This window comes from Bombyx mori, chromosome 5 (assembly GCF_030269925.1).
Source record: "Bombyx mori chromosome 5, ASM3026992v2".
NCBI lineage: Eukaryota > Metazoa > Arthropoda > Insecta > Lepidoptera > Bombycidae > Bombyx > Bombyx mori.
In genome coordinates, this window is record NC_085111.1 from 16,894,078 (window position 1) to 16,906,616 (window position 12,539).

The window sequence follows — 12,539 nt, forward strand, 5'->3', positions numbered from 1 at the left end:
CATTTTCTCCCACTGTGACGATTGTTTGTGTACTTTGCTTTCGATAGAAAATGTAAAGATGTAAGATAGTTTAGATAAATAGACAATTTGATAATGTTTTTTTTTTCCTACCTACCTAGAATAGGTAGGAATAGGTAGGTAGTGACCTCGAGGGGTTATACTAGATTCGCCAATAGACTCTAACCTGTTGACGTTGCTTATACTAGCCTTAACAAGAGCAGTGTTTTGCAGAATCTACCACCGGATAGGAAACGCGACCCACTGAGAAGATCCGGCGAGAAATTCAGCGGGCTTTGTCTATGGGTTAATTTACTCGTCGATCCCTTCGTCGCAAGCGACGGGTTCGGCGAGGACGGTGACCGGGCGCAATTACTGTAATTGCGACATAGATCCCAAGTCTCAAGGTGGGTGTCGGCATTCACGTTGTGATTTCAACGGGTTCCAGGCTATTTAACCCCAGATGAGCCGTGAGCTCGTTCACTTGTCTACGCAAAAAAATAAAAATATTAAAACAATACCGATTCACAATTAAGTAGGAAATTTGCTCTCCTGATTTTTTTATGAATGTGTGATTGATTACTGGTGGGATTACTGGATTCCAGTTTCACCAGGACAGATGGGCGAGCAAAGACTCAGCCAGGAGGGGTGAGATTCGCTAGCAGCTGCCCGAGCGCCTCCGAAAAAGACCTAACAACTCAAGAGCAACTGCTTCGCGAATAAATCTACAACTGGATCGGAATCGCAACCCGCTGAGAAGATCTGCCGAGAAACTCAGCGGCCTGATGTATGGGTTAGGTTACACGTCGAACTACATATTTGCCGAGTGCGACGAGTACGGCTACCAGGATCCCTAAGCCTGCTCCTAGTGTTAGAGCTGAAGGCGTCTAATGCAATAGTTATTGGATCTGATGGATCCGTAAGAATGTGTCTAGGGCGACGACGGTGACTTGCTCGTGCGTGATCAGGACGTATCTAAACTGTGAAATATATTCGAATACATGCTTACTGTGTGTATTTGTTTATGATGTTATTATTATTATATTATATTATACAATCATACTATAAAATCATACTATTCTATCAACATTTTCTATACCTGCATATTTTAATATACTTACTGTTCTCATGTTAAGAGACAAATATTTTAATGTTACTCTTTTCTAAAGGCGATCTGAAATCCATCTAGTTGAAGCCCCAATTTCCCATTACTTTATACAATCATTGCTAAAAGCCAAAAAAAAATTTTTTTTTTTAAGTTATAACTTTTTTAGCATCTTTGTGTTTCGAAAGTAACTGAAACGAAAAAGCGACAGTAAAAAGAGACAGAAACATAAATTCACAAGATTTAACTTGGGGGTAAATGAGATAGGAAGCTTATAATCGTATCGAAACACAGTGGTTCTTATAACCGTGGTTCTCTTTGTGCTCTGCTACCGTACCTAATGAATGAATCTATGTAATATATACGAATAAAATGTAAAATAATTATCAAATTTTGTATCACTAAGATCAATCATTACTGAAACCTTCAATTATTCTCTTCCCGAAATTTTACATTTGTCTCATTATCTTGAAATCAACATTTTTGAAGGTTTCACCTATAACCACGTGTGAATTGCACACATGTTTTTTTTATTATTTATTTATTTATTAATAAAGCACATTTCATTATAATCCTATCTTGCTTGTCGTGAGACAAATAAACGAATTCTATGATATATCGCTATTTGATTAACCTAAACAAAACAAGGATGCAACTGTCATAAAGTTTTACAACAAATGGCACAAGCCGCTAGCCGCATTAGCCAATATGTAGGTAGATAGAGTTGCGGTCTCGTGTAGAGTAGAGTAAACACGAGAATGTTTCGTAGCGACCGTCCGATACGCGACGCTATATTGTACACTGCGAATGACTAACAATAAAGGATGTGGCATTTATTGATAATTGATATTAATAATTAATAACTTTTCAAACAAGAAGTTGGTGTCTCATTCGAAAAAATCACGTCGGGGTCACCAGTTTGGGGGTTTAACGAAGGAGGGCAGATCTTCCACCGAGCGGGTGATATTGCTCGATAGACCGACGGTCCGAATGTTGTTGTTCGGAACTTGTATAATGATATATGCAAGCTTGTCTTGAAAATGTCGTAAGCGAGATTCAGGCATGATATGATATGATGACTACCCGCCACAAAAAAACGTATTACTTCGGCCTTACAAAGCACCCCTACAGCTTATCTGAAGTTGCACCCACCCTTTTCGAGTAATTTTAAGTACATACTTCCCATTTGAACGGCTGTCTGGTGTAGTGGTAAGTGACATGGTCACTACACAAGGGGGTCGCGGGTTCGAATCCCGCAAAGGGAAGATATTTGTATGATAAATATAAATGTTTTTTCCAGGGTTATGGATGTATATTCAATATATTTATGTGTATAATAAAAATCTTACATTTATTTGCGTTATCTGTAACACAAGTTCTTTACGAACTTATCACGGGACCAGTTAACGTGGCGTAATTGTTATTTAAAAAAAAAAAAAATTGTTTATAAAATAATTTCATAAATAATTTTAAGGTTAATCTGATGTATTATAATTACTGAATATGACATTAAAAAATTCTGATACTTACTGAGCTGATTCGTGTTAAAAAAGAAAAAAAAACGCTTGAAAAAGGAAACCATACTTAATTTTTTTATCATGTTTTTTTTTAAGATGATCCATACTGTTTGCAGAAGATCAAATCGTAAAACATTATAACGCCCAATTTACCACATCCAACTCACCACATCGGCTGACTCCGGGGTCGCTTGTGAGAAATGGAATCGATAGAATGCTCAGAATGCTGGAAATGAAAGCGGTCGGTAATATTGGCTAAATTAACCGCTTCTGGGTACTTCGGATGTGTTCGATAGTGGAGCTCCGCATCGGCTTTGTACTTTATCACCCCTAAACTGACCACCACTAACAGTCTGACTCGGTGGTGCAGTAGTTAACGGTCCTGACTATTGCGCTGAGGGTCGTGGCTTCGATTCCCACATCGGGTAAACTTTGTGTGATGATATACAAAAAAAACTTTTCAGTAATCATGAACAATATTTTTCATCGATTCATTTGTCAATGTCATCGAACTTTTTGCTTTTTTTTTACAACTACATATGGCACATGCAGTGTGCTTAGTGCGAGTCTTTTAACGTTCTCGATAACGTAAAAGTTAACTCAAATTTGTTTGTAGTTTGAACAGCTCCTCTAGCGGCAAACGTGTATTATTGATTTGATACTATTCAAATCAAGCCCTGATTTAGTTGAAAATGTTCGGTTTTGTTGGTAAACATTTTCTGTTACACAATAAAATAACAAAGACACCTACAACGTAAATGCACCACCCACCTTGAGATATAAGTTCTAAGGTCTCAAGTATAGTTACAACGGCTGCCCCACCCTTCAAGCCGAAACGCATTACTGCTTCACGGCAGAAATAGGCAGGGTGGTGGTACCCACCCGCGTGGACTCACAAGAGGTCCTACCACCAGAAAATTAATTCATGTTGTTCATTCAACCTTAAATCATGTTATGTGTATGCTGGAATACTCGTATAAAAAATACAGGTACTGCCGTCTATTAAGATGTAAAATACTGTGCTGTACAAAAGGTTATTAAATTTCGAAATATTTTTCGTAGACAGCTCCAGCGGAAGTAATTTATCGAACAGGTTAATTTAAAATTAATATTAATTTCAAAAAAAATATGACCAAGCTAGTATTTTTAAGACTCTTATTGCCTTTATTTAACTTTGCCCGTGCGATCGGCGCGGCATATCCTCTTTTTCCATTACCATCAATATTGTGCTGCATAGGGATTTGGCGTAAGTTTTACGACGGGCCGCCTGCCTGACGTCAAGCCCCCCTTGGGAATAGCAATTAATATAAAACTATGCTAATTAATCAGACAATTTATGACACTACCATTCAAGACAAATTTAGTCTCATTCTCTTTAGGCTTGCGAATATCATGGAAATGTTATGGCCAATGCAACGACAATACCAGAGCAATTTACCATAATTAAAAAGGCAACAGCCCTAGGGGTACTTTGCTCGTCCGAGCGTAACTGGAATAGCCCCTTAGACTACTAGAGACAGGGAAAAAAAAGATGTGTGGTGTCTTGGGACACGGGGACACGTGGGAACGAAGTTCATTATTATAAAAATACTAGCCGTACTCGCCCGCTTCGCTGGGCATTTAAAATTAACATTATTATTTATTGTCATTATTATTAGGGAGTCCAACACTCATATAAATATTAGCCTATCCATTAAGTACATGTATTTTCTACAGGGATACCAAGTTTCAAGTCAATCGGGTGCATGGTTCAGTAGTTATAACGGAACATCCGTAAAAACCACTGTAGATTTATATATTAGTATAGATTAATTTTAAGTTCTATTCGAGGTATAAAGAAAATAATTATTCGGGTATACATTTCTTATTATGATTTTTGGATTGATAAAAAAAAACTACTTTACAAAGTTATCAACTTTATATTATTCACAATGATTTATAAAAAATATATAATAATACTATACAAAGAAACAGCTATTTATATGAATAATAATAATAACCGTCATCACGTAGACTATACATTACACACTGTATAGCCATTATACTAAGACATATACATAAATAATAAAAATCTTACGTTATGGACGTTTTTTCCCGGTTAGGGTACCCCTTCGCATCGTCCCATAAGGGACTTCGTTCCAAAAACTCATAATGGACTTTATTGTTAAATCTCTATTTTAGATAATAATTAACTGACCCGGCAAACATTGTTTTGCCATATATAAGATTTCTAGGGAATTTCTAGTGTAGAAAAAAAAACTAACTTATTGTAAGTGTGTAAGGATGTGGTAAATGATTGAAAGTGGTATGTAGTGCTGTGAACGATGAGGGAATATATAATAAAAATAACAAAACCTCATTCAACCACATAATACCTCATTACAACAAAAAAAAAATGTCCCAATAAAAAAAAATATGTTAGGGGTGGACAACCCTAATCACTTAGGGGTATGAAAAATAGATAGTAGCCGATTCTCAGGCTTACTGAATATGCATAAAAATTTCATGAGAATCGGTCAAGCGGTTTCGGAGGAGTATGGGAACGAACATTGTGACACGAGAATTTTATATATTAGATGAATAGAATTAGTTGCTATTGATTTTATGTATTAATCGTGTCACGCATCACGCATCACGCAACACATTTTTATTTTATCATGATGTCGACATATAAAACAACGTACCAGACAACGTTTTACGGTATATTGTTTTCATAGAAAAAACACTAAAGTAAATAACAATAGGCCGATTTTATAGAGGTACGATAGCGGTGCCTGGAAACCATTTTACTTTATTTCTTTTTAGCAAACAGCTTTACGCAGAAAAAAATACCGTTTACTAGCGACCGTTTAATATTATAATATCGTGTTCGTTATTAAATTTTTAAACAATGCTTTAGCTTCTTATTAGAAAGATTTGTTAAGTATTTAATCTTTGCTACGGCTATTTATTTAATCTTTGTTTTCCAAAAACGTACACATAATATCCATCTAAGTAAACATGTTTACTTATCGAATTATATAAAATAATCGAAGAACTGGTAGTTTGAAGACTTTGAAGACCTTAAAAGAAACTTTATCACTTAGCTACTGGTAGATCAACCAAACACTATTACCTACACGTGTAACACTATCACATATAAGATTAATTTAAAAGAAATGTATTATGAATTTTAATTAGTTTATAGAATCGGAACCATGGATATAACCGTGTGATTATTTCTCTTGAGTTTGCTTATTGGTCCGATTGTACACTTATGTTCTATTATGTTCTATATATTCGTAAATTTAACTACTGAAATGCGGCTTAGTACAATTGTTATTTAGATAATTACATTACGATCGACGTCATTTTCTGGAGTTCTGACCTATAAAATAGATAGGTCTACATATAAAACGCACAATGTACTCGTACCAAACGACGCAGCTATCTCGATGTAAACACGTTTTCATGAACAATAGTATTACGAAGATAATACTATTGTTCATGAAAACGTGTTTATTCTGTCTTTATGTTGTATGTTCCTAGCACGAGTCTAAGAGATAGCCCAGTCAGGGTCCTCGTCGAGTGAATTAACCCATAGACACACACAGCCGACTGAGCTTCTCGCCGGATCTTCTCAGTGGGTCGCGTTTCCGATCCGGTGGTAGATTCTGCGAAGCACGCCTCTTGCTTGGGTTCGTGTTAGCAACATCGTCAGGTTGGAGCCCCGTGAGCTCACCTACTAGACCGACGACGCTGACATGGTCTCTCTAGACCATCAGCCATCATAGGTAGGAAAAAAAAGTTAAAGTAATATTCTATTCTAGTGAAATTCGATTTTAATTATTGTATTTTGTAAGTCTTCTCCTGGTCTTACATCATAAGGGGCAGGCGCAAGATGTTCTACCAGGAGATGACGTGTTTAAGGCGATGTCGACTGTTTACCATTCGGTCCGCAGGATCGGCTATGTAGTTACCGGCGGCCACGATGAGAGGGTTCTCGTGTCGTGCCGCTTTATCGAATAACTCATTTAAGATATAACTCATTTAAATTTTATAAAGACAATGCAAGCGTGTAATAAATCCAAATGAATAGAAATATTAATCGATCGCTGCACCATTTCGGGTTTGCTAAAGTCTGAATGGTCACTGGAAAAGTAGAAGGAAAACGTCCTAGAGGCCGGAGCCCCAAACGTTGGTCCGACCAGATCTCCGAGCAAACCAGCGGACCACTTAGCGCTGCACTACACCAGGCAACTGACCGGAACCGATGGAGGCTGACAGTCGACAAGCTAAAACGGAGTCACGATCCTCAGCAATTAGGGAGCGATGGAGAAGAAGAAAAGCTAATCGAAGCTACTGAAATTGAGGACGAGCTTTAGCAAAATAACGCAAGTCTGGATAAATAAGTTCAATCTTCCTTTGTAAAAGTTCAATTTCATTTAACAACGCGATCCATCATAGCGCGCACAAACAGTATTCCAATCGATGATCATTCATATGGTAAGCAATTCTGATAGGTAAACGTTTTTTTATGGGAAATTTCCATGCGAATTCATTTAAAGAAAAGTAAATATTGGATGTTTTGTATTTTTTATGAATGTGTTTTTTTTTAAAAACAATGATTTTGCATTGTGCTGAATAAACATAGTCTTTATTAGCCTGCGTGGCACAACTTGTTTTTAGATAGATATAAATCATTTATTTGTAATTCTTATTAAAGACTTTTTTTATTGCTTATAAGGATGAACGAGCTCACGGCCTACCTGATATTAATGACTGCTTTACGGCAAAAATAGTCAGAATAGCGGTACAAGCATATATATGTGCGGGCTTACTTACAACAGTTTAGCAATTACAGTATACAGCGTATCAGTTAATCCCTTATTTTTTAGGAATAAAAGGATTACTGGTGGCCCGGAAGCCTTTCCAGTTTCACCAGGACAGGTGGGCGAGCAAAGGCTCAGTCAGAAGGGGTGGGAACAGCTGCCTGAGCACCTCCGAAGGAGACCTAACAACTCAAGAGCAAATTCTTCGCGAATGAATCTACTACCGGATCGGAATCGCGACCCGCTGAAAAGATCCGGCGAGAAACTCAGCGGGGCTGATGCATGGGTTAGATTACATCTTATTTTCAGGTATATGACGTCCCCAAGAAGAAGATGAGTGATACTATCTCACAGCCATACTCATAAAGTAGCTAGATTATTTTTTAGTTCCGTTTAAATTATTACTTTTGAATACGGGTAAGATTCGTTTTACACTTGAACATAACTTTGTTATTAAAGTGTTTATGTATGCACCATTATCAAACTTTATTATTCAAGAACTTGAGAAAAAGGTACACAATAGGTAGCACCGGTCACTAATGCATTCGGTCTTTAAAAACTCATTAGAATGCAAGAGAAAATGTCAAAGGCGCATCTAAGAACTTGGAGAAAACAAGATGAAAGCACTCATAACTACAGTTATTGCTACCGAACTGGAATCGTTATATTAACAATAAACACAGACTGGCTATAATTTGTATTATAATAAAAAAAAACAATGACGTCACATTATGAATTTTGAACCTGTAATTCTCATGTTATGAACGTTCATTGTGTTTTAAATCGGTGCTTTTAGGCATTCCAAGCACCGGTCACCGTTCTCGTTGAACCTATTAAGTGCGACGAAAGCTTCGTTGTGAAAATTAACCCATTGGCACAGCCCACTGAGTTTCTCACCGGATTTTCTCAGTAAGTCGAGTTTCCGAGCCGTTGGTAGTTTCAGCTTCACCCTTGCTAGGGCTATAAGCAAAATCACCAGGCTAAGCCCCGTGAGCTCGTCTATACATGCAGTGAAACAGTAAAACTATTCCAGATTACAGGCAAAAAAAGTATTTTCAAATTTTCGCGCTGATCGTTAATAAGGAAGAAATTCCCCACATTTTAAAACTTTTGAGGAGCATCCGAGTTCTAATCGGCTTAGGCGCCAGGTCTACTCTTAACTGATTATACCGTGAAGCAATCGTAGGACTTTTTTGATTTGTTTTTTTATTTATTGCTAAAATTGATAAACGAAGTCCGCTCCTATTATTCCAAGCGGCTTCAAGAGTAATTAGAGTGAGACACACAGCACAGTGTACAGTGAAAATGTCGCCAGCCCCGATGAAAAATTAGTTGAGTTCTAAATTTGATTGTCCCATCATTTAAATTAGAAAGTAGGTACCTACGACGCCTTTGTGACAGAATAGATAGGATTGTAATGTGTAGCCGTACGGGCTCACTTTTTTTCCTACCTAAGCAGATAGCCTTGAGAGGCTAAGTCAGCGTAACCCTAACGGGTAGATGAGCTCCATAGATGAGACCTCAAACCAGGAGGCGTTGCGAACACTGACCCCTTTTTTTAACTCTGGGCAATCCGTTTACTTATACCCGGTCGAGAGGGGTAGCAGACCAGGTTATGTCGGACCTCGGCGCCTCCAGAGAAGAAGAGGGAGAAGAGGAATTCTTCCAATTCTTACCGGGAGACTACGCCTTGAGAAAGGCGCGCGAGGCGCTGCGCGGCGTCAACCACCCAGGACCCGTCCCGCAATACCGACCCCAGCGAGCTCCACCACTCCGACTCCACGAAACCTACGGTGTCGCACAGTGCGCGCCGAAGGCTCGCCGTCGCCGGTACCCGTCCTGACAATAGGACGGGATCCCATCCCGCAGGACGTCATCTCGGGAGAAACACCGTGAGCGGCGCACAGGAGCCACCTTGCGCTGCCTCACCACGGAACCGACAGCAGAGCACCGGGTGCTAACACTGACCCTAGCAAGAGCAGTGCTTCGCAGAATCTACCACCGTATCCGAAACGCGACCCACTGAGAAGACCCGGCGAGAAACTCAGTGAACTGTGTCTATATGTTAGTTTACCCGCCGAACGGGCTCACAATTTGAAAATAAAGGTTTTAAGTTAGGTAATACCTAATTATATGTTAAAATAGAATATGAAATTTCGTTATTAATAGTCAGTGAGTAATTACCCAGCGGTTTACGAGTGCGGAAGCTTCAATATCGATGGTCCGCGGTTGAAGTTAGTTCCAGATAGCTGATCACCTCAGTGGCCAGTCTGCGGTCCGTCAATGCAGATCACCAGAGTTTAGGAAATGGGTGAATCATGAATGCGAACATTTTACCTTCAGGCTGATGCAAACCGAGCTGGCGGTTTATTCCGTTTTGAAACCGAACTATTTCGTACCCAACAGGAAACGCTCGTAGCACCTGTTTGTTAGGCATCGTTGATGTTGATGCCTTCAACTCTAACACTAGGAGCAGGCTTAGGGACCCCGGTAACTGTACTCGGCAAAGAGTTGGACGCTAACCTAACCCATGCATCATCCCGCTGAGTTTCTCGCCGGATCTTCTCAGCGGGTCGCGATTCCTTTCCGGTAGTAGATTCATTCGCGAAGCAGCTGCTCTTGAGTTGTTAGGTTTCCTTCGAAGGCGCTCGGGCAGCTGTTAGCAAAGCCCACCCCTCCTGGCTGAGCCTTTACTCGCCCACCTGTCCTGGTGAAACTGGAAAGGCCTCCGGGCCACTAGTGATGCTTCAATCATAAAAAAAACGACATCAACCACGAAAAGGCCGCTGCCTTTATTGGGACATGAGTTCTAAGTCTCAGTCTTTACAATACAACTACTGCCCCACTCACCCGTGCGGACTTTTAAGACGCCCTGCCACAAGTAATTACGTAAATTAAAAGTTTTGAGGGTTTGATTTTTATCATACGATGTCATTCCTGCACCTTCCTTCAGTCATAAATACGTTCGTAGTCTTAATAAAATTATTATAAAGGGATAACATTAATGTACCAAAAAATACTTGTATAATAACCGGCAAACTTCTTGAGCATTTGTTGACGTAGTGGGGGTAAGTTTGCGCATGGTACACTCACGTGCAAAAACATTACTTACTCTGCGTCATAATGCTATTAAATTATTAAAATCAACATGTTTTTTGTGTACAACATGTATTTATTTATATATTTATTAGAACATCAACAAAACATATAGGTTAATAATTGTAATAATTTAATCTTGGGGTAAAATAGATATTCCTTCTCTTAAGTCAAAACTAGAGCTGTTGCCAGGTCTTGGTTCAGTTGAAGCGAAGCTGGTATTTGTAATTTTTTTTTCGTTATCATAATCTTGACCATCATCATCATCACTGTTTTCATCACCCGAGTCGCTATCATCGTGATGAGTCGATATAGGGCTCATCGGCGTAGTTTACAACTCGGTCGATTCGGTCTTCTTTTCTGTCTAGACTTAATTAATTCTTTTTTGAAGATATTCGATTCGTAGTAATCGAATGTTACTTTTTTCATTTACCAGCTTCCGATTATTTTCTGTTCTTTTTTTCCATCTGAAGCCTAGCTCTTTCATAATTCGTCGTAAGCTTCATTCCGAGCCATTAAAATTTATATCTTCTTTAAATTTTTCGAAACCTTTCTACGGTACGGAGTTTCGCTGCTTGTTATGTAGTTATTATGATTACAACTTTCTATTACAGATTGAACGAAACTATCCATTCCGGTAACTTTCTTCTTCCCTGATCTTTTCTTACCCGGATTCCGAACCACGGCGAGCAAGCCAGAGCCTTTAGCTTCGTTAATAATGCACCTAACAGTACTCACTGATGTTTTTGTTGCTTCCGAAGTCTGTTTTAATTTTTCCATATCATTCTTCCCCTGTTTTATAATGAAGCAATATACGTCGTACACAAATTTTCTACCCTTTCTTTTAAGTACTACACCAGTTTGTCACGGCATAGTGTATGTTTTATAAAAAATCAACAAACACTCAACAAATAGCAATGGCAACAAAGTCCACAAGCAATTATAACAAATAACTTAACGATTAATAACGATAGACTTTCCACTGTACGCAAGCGTACTTTTGGGAGCAAGCGGAATGAGGGCGGGGTGCGGGACGCAAGGTTCGACTGATCTACCAATAACGCGCTCGATACGATTTCCCCTGCCGTCGCGCCTCACCCTCACCACCAAAGTGATCTAAAATTCGGTTCTGCGCAGTCAAGGTCATTTGCTCAAGAAGTTTGCCGATTACTATAAAATAAGATGAAATCGAAAGTAAAAAAATCTAACCTGTTTTATGCTAAAATAAATACAATGCTTAAATGAATATCAATCGTATTCATAATCTCTTTAACATAATAATATAATAAATACTCAATACTTACGAAAAAGAAATTACTTTAAACGTCTCTGGAATTTTGATGACTGATGAACATAGTTAACTTAATCTCCATAAACTTAATAAAACCAATAGTAAAACTGACCAATGACATATGATGTGAATGATAACTATTGACGTTTGATTTTTTGGCGGGAACGCGAGAAACGATCTCATGTAAAATATTTTATTCATTTTGTTCTTTCAGACTTAACGTAATAACGGCATAACTATATTGGTGGTAGGACCTCTTGTGAGTCCGCACGAGTAGGTACCATAGCCCTACTTTTCTGCCGTGAAGCAGTAATGCGTTTCGGTTTGAGGGGTGGGGCAGCCGATGTAACTATACTGAGACCTTAGATCTTATATCTCAAGGTGGGTGGTGCATTTACGTTGTAGATATCTATGAGCTCCAGTAACCACTTAACACCAGGTGGGTTGTGAGCTCGTCCACCCATCTAAGCAATAAAAAAACCCTTTAACATAGCCATTACATATGCTAACCGCTTATTAACCGTAATCGTAATCTGTTAAAGTACGCAAGTAGGGGAAACTGAAATCAAAAAAATCTAAACGTGGCTTCTCAGTTTCAACCAAAAACTTTATTTTATTAAGTGCATAATTTTACCATCAATTTACTGAGACATGAGCATTTCATCTCATCCAACATTGACTTGGTATGCTTTTATAGATTATACACTTAATATTTGAGTACG